General features: G+C 46.4%; 1 long non-coding RNA gene across 1 annotated transcript; it reads right to left on the bottom strand.

Annotated features, from left to right (window-relative positions):
- Positions 1-286: 286 nt before the first annotated feature.
- On the bottom strand, positions 287-9,320 carry LOC135818915 (uncharacterized). Its single transcript, XR_010553819.1, has 3 exons — positions 9,249-9,320; positions 4,701-4,772; positions 287-375 (listed from the first exon to the last, which is right to left on the bottom strand). It is a non-coding gene; the product is annotated as an uncharacterized LOC135818915 (long non-coding RNA).
- Positions 9,321-13,756: the final 4,436 nt, after the last annotated feature.

Below are 13,756 nucleotides of genomic sequence, written 5' to 3'. Positions count from 1 at the left end.
GCTTGCTCGACGCGAAGGAAGACGTTATTTTCTACTTCACACTAAAGGACGTCTTCGCTGGCGGTCTGTCAACTTTTTTGGTGACTAGGCTTCATTACGATCTGGTTGGCCGGTTGCCAATAGCCCCGCTCGTGAGGCCCAACAGTTTGAAACAGGTACCGGTTCCTTTCTGGAGATTGAGTGCATACTGGACAGCGGTACTGCTACATTTCACACATGAAGCAACTTGTTTTCAAAATGATCAAAGCAGAGTCGGTGACGTGAAACTTACGGTGGAGGGGATATTTTCCCGTAGCGAGCTTTGCGGTCATAATATGCCTTCTTGGATATAGGCCGCAGAGTCGATAATCAGAGAGGTTGTTATAACGGATATCGCTGGGCAAACAATAAGAGTAGATGTGAAGTTGGACTCGGATGCAGAGCCACGGATTCATTTATAGCAAGGAAAAGGACCAAGGAACTACAAATTACACTATGATGTCCACTAACACCACCAGTTGCAAGTAACTGCCAATCCGCTATAGAAAGTCTTGGATGCACACGCCAACCTCCTTCCAGCTAAGTTACAAGATTACCATTGCAGGGGAACTGCTTGCAACCAAGACAAGCACAAGCTGAAAGTTTTAGCTCTTAAGAACCTTGGCGGATGCAATTGCATGTCGAAGACGATACTGGCAAGACAATTCCTATAACTAATATCAAGAGTACATAAACCAGAGTGTGCAACTGTGCATATCAGATCTGAAACAGCGTAGTTCGTGCACTACGTCACCGTGATGAGGTCAGCCAAGCCGCGACTTGCGTACAGCTCAAATTTTCATGTTCCATAGCCCGGAAATCAGCCAAGTTGGCTTGATTTTAGACATCCTGTTTCAGGATTTCGGTGTTTTGTGTGAATGTGTACGCTGAGTACATCCACCGACAAGTAAAGTCACCAGGCTATCCATATCAAAAAACCGAAATCAGGACAAACTCAGTGACCTGCACCACCGCGACTGGTTACGCAACTTTTCACCGTACCTGTGGCTTACCATGCCGTCAGAAATGACGTACTGCACGAATTATGCTCCCACAGGAACCATCCCGAGTTGCACACTCTGGTTTATGTACTCTTGCTATTATACTTCCAAGTTGGTCGACAGATGGAGTGCGCATCCAAGACGTTCTAGAGCTGATTGGCAGTTACTTGCTGAACGTCAGTACCGCCGGTTGGTGTTGTGCAATGTTATCGCATGAGTTGATTATCAAAATTAATGATTGGTGGTGCGAGTGGACATAATAGCGTACACTTTCCTTTTCTTGAATTGTTTGCAGGCAACCTGCCTACACTCAAGAGCGCACTGCATTTCACACAAATCCATTGGTATCGTTACAACGTTTCGGTCTTTATGACCATCATCAGGAATGAAGTGGACATGGAAAGAACAGCAGTATAAAAGAAGGAGGCAAGCAAGCAAAGCGCGGTACATAGTGACAGCGCGCATAGAGAAGTGCAAAGCACGTCATGGCGGGTGTGCATTACTACATATACATGACAACACAAGCACAAACGGCGAGGAAAGTAGATACTGCGCTACAGCAGTGATAACAGCCCAGTTACAGTCTCACACCACCAGTGAGGTGTCTAGAGCCCCGCGCCACTCGCAGTAAGGTGGTGTTATAGCAGATCCCAGCCACTGTTGTTATTAATTTCCGGGGATCGCTCCCTGATATTGATGGCCTCCCGGATCCTCCTCCTGGGGCGGTCACGCTCAGAACCGAGAACCCGGATACCTGAGAAAGCCGTTGCTCCCAATGGCAATGGGTCAGATGCATGCTTGGCCGCGAAATGCTCACCCAGCGCGGTGCCGCTCACTGTGTTGCGTGCGTCGTCGTTGTGTTCTTTTGTCCTGGTAGCGAGGCTGCGGTACGTCTCTCCGACATATTTATCACCACATTTGCACTCGAGGTGGTATACCACGTTTCGCTCTGTGCATGCTTCTTCGAGGGCAGCATCGATCTGTTTGGTTTCCGAATTGGGCAGGTCAAGGAGCTCCTCGCACATGTGCTGAGCTCCAACTACTTCCGGTTTGGAGCGCAGGTGTACCACCAGAAGGATGGTGTGGCTATGGGCAATAACCTAGCGCCCCCCTTTGCCATCCTGTACATGCATGACCTAGAGAGTTCGCTCTTGCGTAGTGCACCTGCCAGCCCAGTTCTGTAGAAGCGCTACATCGATGATGTTTTCATTGTGTGGAACCTCGGTCCGGAACTTCTGCAGAGTTTCCTAGATCACTTCAATAATGCCGATCCTAATATTAAATTCACTCACCAATCCACGGAGTTGACTGGCTCAATCAACTTCATGGACACGACCGTCCATGTCTCACCAGATGGATCTATATCCTATGAACTATACCGCAAGCCATGTCACAGCGGACTGGTATCAGACTACAACTCGTCAGTTCCCAACCAGCAAAAGAAAGCAATTGCTTCCTCTGAGTTCCTGCGTGCCGTCCGCCTATCCTCCGATGCCGACACCCTAAAAAGAAGCGAAGAAAAAGTAACCAACATCCTAAAATTCAACAACTTCCCAGAGTCAGTTATAGTTTCGGCACGTGAACGAGCTATGCGCCCCCGACGTGTCAGAGTGCAGAATGAATACCGTGTCACCCTCAACCTACCGTTTCACACCGAGTATATCCACAACAAAATTCATAAATTACTCCGGAAGTACAAGATAAATGCCCAGCTGATTTACAGGAACCGCCGTCTAAGTTCTATGATTTGCACGTCTGCCCTCCGCAAACCACCATGTCGCAGGTATGTAGACCCGTCCAAGCCCCGTAAACGGGGGCGGCCCAAGGCTGCTTGTGTCGCCTGCATGTCCGGTTCAGAAGCATGCACAGAGCGAAACGTGGTATACCACCTCGAGTGCAAATGTGGTGATAAATATGTCGGAGAGACGTACCGCAGCCTCGCTACCAGGACAAAAGAACACAACGACGACGCACGCAACACAGTGAGCGGCACCGCGCTGGGTGAGCATTTCGCGGCCAAGCATGCATCTGACCCATTGCCATTGGGAGCAACGGCTTTCTCAGGTATCCGGGTTCTCGGTTCTGAGCGTGACCGCCCCAGGAGGAGGATCCGGGAGGCCATCAATATCAGGGAGCGATCCCCGGAAATTAATAACAACAGTGGCTGGGATCTGCTATAACACCACCTTACTGCGAGTGGCGCGGGGCTCTAGACACCTCACTGGTGGTGTGAGACTGTAACTGGGCTGTTATCACTGCTGTAGCGCAGTATCTACTTTCCTCGCCGTTTGTGCTTGTGTTGTCATGTATATGTAGTAATGCACACCCGCCATGACGTGCTTTGCACTTCTCTACGCGCGCTGTCACTATGTACCGCGCTTTGCTTGCTTGCCTCCTTCTTTTATACTGCTGTTCTTTCCATGTCCACTTCATTCCTGATGATGGTCATAAAGACCGAAACGTTGTAACGATACCAATGGATTTGTGTGAAATGCAGTGCTCTCTTGAGTGTAGGCAGGTTGCCTGCAAACAATTCAAGTATAATGAAGCTGCGTGAAGCGTCCTTCAAAAATTTTTTCCTTTTCTTATCTATATTATAAAGTAGATGTGAAGGTGGATTTAATTGTTTACTTATGAGAAAGGTAAGAAAACTTGCTTATAGCAAATTGCCATTGAAATGAGAGCGACTGTGTTGTCAATCTAATAAAATCAGCGACTCACCGAAAATGTTCGTGAGCAGCTTGGTTAAAGATGGTCAGGGAATCTAACATTCTACAGACTCACAAAGCAATAACCCCCCCCCCTCCTCTCTCCTCTCTCCCCTCTCCTCTCTCTTTCTCCCCTCTCCTCTCTCTTTCTCTGGTCTATCACATGTGTGTTTGTCACGTCCAACTGTCACATCAACATGATGTCATAAATTATTATTTTCACAGCTCACCACTGCGAAGTAGGCTGCCTGTCTGTCTTTCTACTCACCAGTCTGTCACTGTCTCTGTCTATCTCATTTTCTATCTCTTGTTCTCTCTCTCTCACTTTCTCTGTCTCCCTTTCTCTGCCTCTCTCTTTCTCTCTCTGTCTCTGTCTAGGTGTGTTTCTCTCTCTCTCTCTATGTATCTATATCTATCTCTCTATCTCTCTATCTCTATATCTCTCTATTTTTCTATCTCTCTATCTCTCTATCTCCTCACCTATCTATCTCGCTACCCCTCTCGCTATCCCTCTCTCGCTCTCTCTGTCAGAGAGAGAGAGAGAGAGAGAGAGAGAGAGAGAGAGAGAGAGAGAGAGAGAGAGAGAGAGAGAGAGAGAGAGAGAGAGAGAGAGAGAGAGAGAGAGAGAGAGAGAGAGAGAGAGAGAGAGAGAGAGAGAGAGAGAGAGAGAGAGAGAGAGAGAGAGAGAGAGAGAGAGAGAGAGAGAGAGAGAGAGAGAAAGAGAGAGAGAGAGAGAGAGAGAAAGAGAGAGATAGAGAGATAGAGAGACAGAGACAGAGAGACAGAGAGACAGGCAGAGAGAGGGAGAGACAGAGAGACAGGCAGAGAGAGGGAGAGACAGACAGACAGACAGAGAGAAAGAGAGAGAGATCACAGTAGACAGGCTATGAGAACAGTCTAATCTAAAACATGTTGCTGCTGTGCTCAATGGTCTTTGAAGCATTAAATAAACGTCGTACAGAATGAAGCTTACAGTAAAATAAGATTAACCAGCTTTTCCAAAGCACTGGGAGGAAGGATTGTTAATTGATTGCTCTGTAGTTGCCTGCGCAAAAAAAGCAAAACTTTCTCAGAAGGCCATCACGCACTCAGTACAACATATTTGCTTTTTATTCAAGCAAAAACTAAAAACCAAGAAAATATAACCAAGGATACTGAAATCGATGATCCCCACCCAACAGAGGAATTTTGATATGGCAGCAGTACTTCGCGGCTATTAATTTTGACTCCCGGATGCCATATTGCGTAGCCAGACATCAATGTACAAAGAATTTGTACATCGCAGCTACAATAGCCGAAGCAGAACATTGGACAGTAGATCGATGTTCCCTGAACATGATGAACTCCCACCGTAGCCACAAAGAAGAAGGAGGAAAGTACATGTATACGGACTTGGTGATACTTTTGGGAAAGAATTACGCAATTAAATAATCCGCCGTGGTGAATCCATCACAGTTCGAGCCCGGAGTAGCACACTCTTGATAGCATGCGTAATCAAGCAACCTTGTCTTGATAAAGAGTTTAAGGTCGCGGTCACACCGAGCCCGATTCAGCCGTTCAGCCAAAAAAGCGTTTTTTCCGGCTGAGGTTTCCACGGAAACGGCTGAAAATCGGGGCACCAGCCACTTTCAGCTTTCGGCCCTTTTGGAAGCACTGAAAAGCTGAAAGTGGGTGAATAATTTTGGCTGAAGTGCAAGAGTGCAAGAGGAGTTGAAGAACTTGAGTTGACGTTTATTGTAGTCAGGAAGTTTCCCACGTGGAGATTCAAAATTAGGACCTAGTGTGTACGCAAATCACGTATACTGGGCACAGGGGTCATCCTCAAAATAAAGAAAAACCCGGGAAAACCCGCGTCAACCAGTTTTGGTTTGACTGCCAGCTGGCTAGTTGCAAGCCACTTTCAGCGCAAGCCAAAAACGGCTGAACTTGGTGAGACCGCGGCTTAAAGTGAGACCTTAGAATCCTGCGGATAAGCCCATAGCCTTATCTATTTCACAAGGACATTTCGGTGGGCTTATACGAGAACATGGGCTTATACGCGGGCATGGGCTTATACACCGACACCAAGTAACACGTTAGTTGTGCTATTGAAAAGTGTCAGGGAAGTGAGAAGGAGAAGTACATGTACAATGCTGAAAACCACTGTGCGAACAAAAACAACCGATGATTGTGCTTAAATGTAGGAAAAAAACTAATGTGCATTGTACTACATGTACATGCATGGTATGGCCAAGAGTCCATAATTTATGGACTCTTGGTATGATCTAAGCCCATGGGCTTGTACGATGAAGCTTTGTGATGTTCGAACAAACCCTGGGCTTATGCGCGGGCATGGGCTTATACGCGGGATTCTACGGTATAATAAGTCGTGAACTATGTGATCGACATCCCTGGTTTGAGTACTCTGAATCTGTCCCATCATAGTGTGATTATGGCGTGCATCCTCCTCAAACGGAGCCGAAACCCTCGCTTTTCGAGGACCTCCAGTGGCCCAGCCTCGCATGGCGAAGACACATTCAGTGCTTTCTTGAGCTCCAACACCTCATCCATAGCCAGATGATGACCCTCGAGGACCTAGGCTACACAGTAGCACACCGCACGAGGCGCCTGCAACATCTGCTTCCGCCTGCTAGCGCCCGCACAAACATCCGTGCCACCTTTATCTTTGTCACCACTGCCACATGGAACTCCCTCCCGTCTGTCTTTCGTTCTGTATCCAGCCCAAAATGTGTTATCCCTCTTGCCTGTACCCACTTCGCTATCACCCGTTATAACTTATAAGCCCTCTCGTTTCATTCCACGTAGAGTAGCGATGCCATAGAGCACGGTGTTAAATTATTACCACCCGCATCTTTCTATCATAAGATTCATAAGACTTAGCATGCTAACGCAAGTTAGCAGCCAGCCCAGGGAGCTGGCCCAACCTGCGTGCATGCGCGAGTCACGTGGGCACGCGTCCTCCAGGATCCTGTACAATATCTCTTGCATGTCATTGCTGTTTTACTTCGAGCGTGCAACTTGCGGAACATGTGTTTCCAAATAATTTCCTCGGATCGGCACTCCCAGCTTAATCCGAAACTCGGTTGCCCTGTTGTGAGGTGGGGGATGGTAATATTTATTTTTTATTTTTCCTCAGCTTCTTCTTCTTCATAAACTTTTGATGAACACTCCCTCTATCTAGGTTAAGACCTGTGGAGAATCCATAAATACAAATACAACAATGCATATATCCGAGTATTCATCATTTTCATTTTGCTGAATGGGTTGAAACTAATTCAGCGCTCAAGATGTATTATATATATACGTCATTGAAAATACCCCCCCCCCCTTCCCCCCCCCTCCCCCCCCCTCCCCCGGTGCTGGGGATGTATATAATTATGTATTGGATATTGACCAAGACGAGGTCTATATCGTAAAAGACCTCGGTGCACCTCGGTGTTTTACTCGGCCTACATTTCCCATGTAGACCAAATTCGAGGTCATATCCTATTTATCACGATTCGTTTGCCATATCAAACCCAAAATAACATATTAACCAATCATATTATGTAACGCGGATGGTGAGCAACTTAAATTATTGTGAAAAGAATAAGGACAACATGTTACAAGTTATGACTAACTGTCCACCAACGTAACCAGATCTTATACAGTCAGCGAGTGCGACAAAATGGCACAAAACTGACAAGGAGTACTGAGACATTCGGCGACCTGACACCTAGCGCCAACATTTCTCCAAGGCGCGAACCAACAACCTTCCAACTTGGAAGGCTCAGGTTCGGAAAGGTCCAAGAGGGGAAGGAAAGCACAACGAAGAAGAGCACGGGCTACGTATGTCCAATAGTCTTACTAGTTTCGTCATCATCCAGTAACTTTCGGGATTCTTTGTTGAACCACTCGATAGGCGATTTGCCTTTGGGTCATCCTAATAAAGTTATTACTATTATTAATTACAAGGTAGCGAAGAACAGAGTATTGCAGGATCCAAGTACACTTCTGACGATGTTTCAAGCCATCATTTCCAAATCACACAACGCTCAAAGGCAAGTGTTTTTCGCGAGCAATTCAGAGTTTTCAACAAGTTAGCAGCGACTTTGTAGGTGTAGCTTCTGTGACATCCCCCCCTGTTCGACTTGCAACTGCAATACTGCGACCAGTTCAGTCAAGTCATTGAATGACGCTTCGTCAGAACAATCACTGTTCCGTTCTGAAAGCACAACATCGTGGCACTGCAGAAATTTCATGAAAACCAGATGGATTCTACGGCATTACCACATGGAGAGTGAACTACCACAAAGACGACTCATTTATCGAATGAAAGGAAATCTCGACAGAAGTTTATCTTTGCTAGAAGATAATGACAATCGCTTTTGCAGAGCTTCCTGGTGAGACATAGGCAGTTTGTAGGCATTACAGTCGTTCTCGTACGCATTTGACCTTCATGTCAGTTTTCTACAACTATATTGACCTGAAAAAGACGAAAATAGTATGGACCCGCTGGGGTGGGCGTTTGCTGCGAAGTGGGCGTTTGCAGTGGACTTTACAGTACATATCTCGGGTCAATTGTCCCACCCTGAACGCATTTTTTCTGGTGTCCCCAAGGGACCAATTCTGGGTCCCCAGCTTTTTCTAATGTACGTGAACGATATCAGTGCAATTCCCAGCACCTCACTATATGCGGACGACACCAATCTTTTGGCCAGTCACCGGTTGCTCCCTGTTGCGTGCCAAGACCTGCTGGTAGGAGTAGACTGTGTGGTCAAGTGGATGCGAAGGTGGAAACTCCAGCCGAACTCCGCCAAGACAGAGATTATGTGTGTTGTCCTGAATGCGTCATCAGATGGTGCACAGCTTCAAATTTTTAGTTTTCATGTCCACCGATGATCCTACCCCGATACCTATAACCTCTTGTTACAAGCACCTTGGTGTTACATTTGTTCTGCTAAGCGCCTAATGCACGCTGCAGTCATTATGTGGAATAGATTGCCATCAGCAGCAAAATGTTCAAATACGTATTTGGATTTCAAATCTCAAGCCTTGCAGTATAATATTATCAGTAACGTAGGTTTTCCATTGCTCACTTGATTGATATCTGCTCGTTACAACCAACCGTCCAATTTTCTTTCTTTCTTTCTTTTTCCTATCGCTACCTTTGCACAATATCCTTTAAAATTGTCTTCACAGTAGGTCCAATATCATTAAGCATGATGCCTGTTTTGATTTCCCCTAAAAATATGGTATAGAACAACAACAACACTTGGAAAAATTGGACTTGTGACACCATTTCCAGCATATGGAAAGCTGGCAACCTCAGTAGTCGGTATTCTTTATGGCCGCAACTTACCGGAGACCTCTGAGCATCTTCTAATGTCCGTTGTTCTTGCCACCTTTCTAGGACACAGAGTCATTTTCTTCGCGGCCGACATGCTGGAAAGGTAATGCACGTTAGCATCTACAAAATGCGTCATTCGTTTTTACGTAGGATAGGACAATATCCAGATTGTAACATAGTTAATAAACTTACAATCTCTTTAGGTTTGCAAGGCTGTCAAAGATTTTCGCTGAAAACCTCGTCAATTTATTATGAAATAAAGACCTGAAAAAACACAAAACAAAAAGCAAAAGAAGTATGAATGTTCGTCATACAAGGTGGTTATCATGCATTTCACACAATGCAAACTGCAACCAAACTTCCCCAACTTTCACGGCTGCTAACAACGTCTCGTAGCGAGCGGTAGTTAACCCTTCCAGGGCCACTACTGATTCCACGTATTCCCGCCAGGGCACGCGCTGACGTGTGCCTCAGCCCAAGTACGCAGTTGTAAAATTTAAAATTTCACTCGCCATTGGCAGAATTTCTTCTTCTGACATGAAACGTGATCGCTACCGGGGCCATGGCCAATAGGCGGTCTTCCTGCAGCGGGCATAATCAGGCCATCAGGGCTGTTTGACGTCACTTTGGGCGTAACATGTGATCGTTGCCGGGGCCATGGCCAATAGGTGGTCTTCCCGCCGCGGGCATAATCAGGCCATCAGGGCTGTTTGACGTCACTTTGGGCGTAACATGTGATCGTTGCCGGGGCCATGGCCAATAGGTGGTCTTCCCACCGCAGGCATAATCAGGTCATCAGAACCGTTTGACATCATTTCGGGAATACTTTTTTGTTCGACCTTTGGACCTTTCCCTAATATGCGTTGGGTTATAAGAACGCTTTATCTCTAGCTCTGTCTTCTGCCTGATCATGATGGCTGAATCTTGCCTTTCGGGTTCTTCAGTGCACTCTTTAACCTATGGGCCTTTGACCTTTACCAATAGCAAACTGCATATGAGGTCATGGGTTTAAAACCTAATTTGTTGCTTTGTGTTGGGGGAATTGAAACCTTACTCTTCTTCCTCAAGGAAACTGTCTGCCTCTGTGGTCGATGGACTGATCTATGAAAAGATTAATCCATCGATCCCTGATTATTGATTTGGTGTGTGTGTGTCGGGTGGGTGGCGTATGTAGGAGTGAGGGTGGAGCCTCTTCCAAAAAGGTTCCTATCTGTGTCGGAAGATGAATTGATAGCATTATAAAGGGCAGAACACCTCAGAGTTCAACTGACACTGCAAACAACTGGCTGAAAGTAGCCGAAAAGTACGCCGCAGAAAATTATCCAAATTTCCCGTGGGTCAACTGCACCAAGCAAGAGCTTGGTGTAGTTCTAGCATCACTGTATGTTGGTGCTTGCCGTGGAGATAGGCAGCCCTACCAAAGAAACAGCCTCCTCAGACTAAGAACAGCAGTCCATAGGAGAATGAGGGAACGAGGATTCGACATTGTCAATGATGTGGAATTCCACTGAGCGAATGCGGCCCTTGATGGCAAATTAAAAACGGATGAAATGTTGCGGAGATCTCAAGCACACTCACACTCATTGACGAGAACAGCAGAGAGCACCGCACCGCGAAGGAGAAGTCGGAATGTTTTTGGAATTTCTTCTCACAGAAATGCAGTCTTGGAGACAATGACATTGGCCCACCCAGCCTTCCAAGAGCCAAGCAAAACAACCCACCAACAATTGGCATGTTCGGAGGGAGCTCTGCAGGCTCCAAGTCAACAAGGCCACTGGCCCAGATAGTCTCCCAGCATGGGTTCTTCGAGAGTGTGCGAAAGAGCTCGAACTTCCTCTGACTAAGCTGTTTGCCCTCTTGCTACGCTGCTCGCATCATCTCAACCCCTGAAAGACGGCACACGTTGTGCCTATCCACAATCGCGCTTCCAGAGCAGCAGTGAAAAATTACCGACCTGTCTCCTTTCTGAGTATTGGGTCTAAGATTATGGAGACCATCATCAACAGGCAATTTGTCAATCACCTAGAACGTCACATGGTCCTATCTCCCAGGCAGTTTGGATTCCGCGGTGGACTTGGAACTGCCGACCTTCTCACTGACCTCCTCGCACTTCCTGCAAGGCAGTATCTTTTGGACCAATGCTCTTCCTCATCTATGTCCATGACATCTCTGATTGTGTATCCCCAGAATGCCAGCTAGCGTTGCATGCAGACGACACAACACTGTACTGCCTGATCATGGCGTTTCCCCGTCACTTTTAACTCACTGCAGACCAAAAGCACAGAACTGACGCCCTGGACCAGATACGAATACGTAATTGTGGTTGTGCATGTGTGCGTCCAGCAGGATTCGAATCACTTCAAAAGGGCTGTGCAGGTTGAGGGCGGCAAACATGCACTTTGGGACAGATGTCACTGTGCACTACTCTACCAGTATCTACAGCTGTGGGCAAAAGTGTTTTACATAGGGTCATTTATTGCAAGTAAAATCTATTGAACTCGGATAATGAGCCAGTATGAAATGTAAAATAGAAGAAGAAAACACATGGAAACGAGTTATGAAGCAACTACTGGTATCCACGAATGTAACAAGATAATAAGCGGTCCGTACGTGCGATAACAGGGCACACAACTGACCGGCTACTGAGACACTCAGCGACCTGAGACTTGCTCTAACATATCTCCAGTGTGCAAACCAAAAGCATTTCAACTTGGAAGGTTCAAGGTTGTTTAGGACCAAAGGGGAAGGTGAGTGTAGCAGAGCTAGGTCCCACGGCAACCAAGAATACCGACTGTTACAGGACGACGACGAGACCAGTTAATAACATGACACTGCGGTCTAATTACAATATGAAGCAGCAAAGCAACACACCACCCAACTTGGGTGGGTCAGAAATATCGGAGATAAAGGAAGCATGTCAGTGTTGTGCCCTGTTATCGCACATACTGACCGCTTATCATCTTGTTGAATTCGTGGATAGTTGCTTCATAACACGTTTCCATATGACATTGTTTTCTTCCTCTATTTTAAAAGATATAGTTTAATAGTCCGCGTCAGCAATATTGTCGCTTATCTTTCGACAATTTGAACTTAGACTTTGGACATCAATACGTGCACTTGAGAGTATAAACTTGGTATGATGGAAGGTAAGGTACAAAATGACAACTGGCCAGGAGGATTTTATTCTCCAAGGAAGGTTTTATAATTTTTTCGGTCCTCCTCGTCGCTGCTCTCGGCGCTGGTGACCAATATTATTTTCTCCGTATCGACCCTCTCGCTTTCGCAAGCTCATCTCTCTTCCTCTAAGCTGTCTAGCTATTTTCTGAAGGGAAGTCGATCGTGATGGTTGCCTTCTCTATAGGACTTTACGTGGGCACCACGACTACCGGTGTGGTTCAAATCAGTCGCCGTTCCTTGCGAGATTTATTTTGAACGACGACGCGTGCACTACGTGCAAATCTCCACGATGCGATGGATTCTCCGAGCGTTGAGCTGGAGGTGAGGGGACTGCGATCTCAGCTTGGCGAGCGATCCCTGAGGTGAGCGATATCGGTCGTTTTGCAAAATGGAACTGATTCTGAGTAACTGATTACTTTCTTGTGCGTCACGCTGCTCTTGTCCGCGCAGTTTGACAAGATAATCTATTTTGATGCGGCGCTGTATCAATCAGAATCACCCACCGGTCGCTCTCAAAATCCACTCGAAATCTAGCTAGACCTTTCAGGTACTAGTAAACTAACTTCCTGACCAAAATTGGGATGAAATGGGCTACCAAGTGAGCATTGGCGACATAAAACAAAGTCGAAAGATAAGCGACAATATTGCTGACACGGACTAAGTATATGTAGCAAGATCAGGCTACACTCTCTTGGTTTACTTTGCAATCTGAAGCTCACAAGATGCCTGTACTCACAAAGTTTCTAAGGATTTAACGTTGGCGAATACATCCACAGAAAGGCTGGTTAGGCGATTTTGCGACAACGACCTGCATAAAGAGATCATACACAGGTGCTTAGCTTGGTCCACATTCCATCAGGCCTAGCGGGACCCCATGATAAAGAGCAACGGGACGCATTTGACGCCGATTGGCGGCATCTAAAGGGAACGGCAGAAACTGGCGAGAACGTAATCGCATCACCGTACAAGTTGGGAAGAAAGATCTGACACAGGTACAACATCTAAGACAGGATAACAACCCGAACATTGGAAGTATTCTAAGTGGCCACAGCCACAGCGTCGATCAAAACACAAGAAAATCTAATTTCGCAAAGATCACCTTTCATGCGTTTAATATGCCTTCCATGATAACTCACAAGAATGGATCACAGGACGGAGCTGAACTTTAGCAAGCGAGGAGATCATATCAGTTGTTGCATTAAAATTCTGCCATTGTATGCATGTGTCATTACCGGGGAGTGGGCCAGACATGCTCTCAGGATTCTACAATTCCAAGTTCTTTATGGAAATATACCAGGAGTCCAGATCCCCATTCTTCACCCTCGTAGCAACACTCGGACACGACACACGATCCCCAGCCGACTGTCATAAAACGTACCATTATAGTGATGATGGGGTTGAGGCTTTCAACTTGTTGATATATATCAGGGGCGTCGGAAGGCATTTTAGCGTGGTACGGTCTGCCATCTGAAAGCACAACTTACTCGTGGGGGAGGGATGGCTGAGCCGAAAATTTTGGAAAT

This window comes from Sycon ciliatum, chromosome 6 (assembly GCF_964019385.1).
Source record: "Sycon ciliatum chromosome 6, ocSycCili1.1, whole genome shotgun sequence".
In the NCBI taxonomy this organism is placed as follows: domain Eukaryota; kingdom Metazoa; phylum Porifera; class Calcarea; order Leucosolenida; family Sycettidae; genus Sycon; species Sycon ciliatum.
Note: the sequence above shows the minus strand (reverse complement) of the source record. Positions and strands in the feature narration are given on the sequence as shown.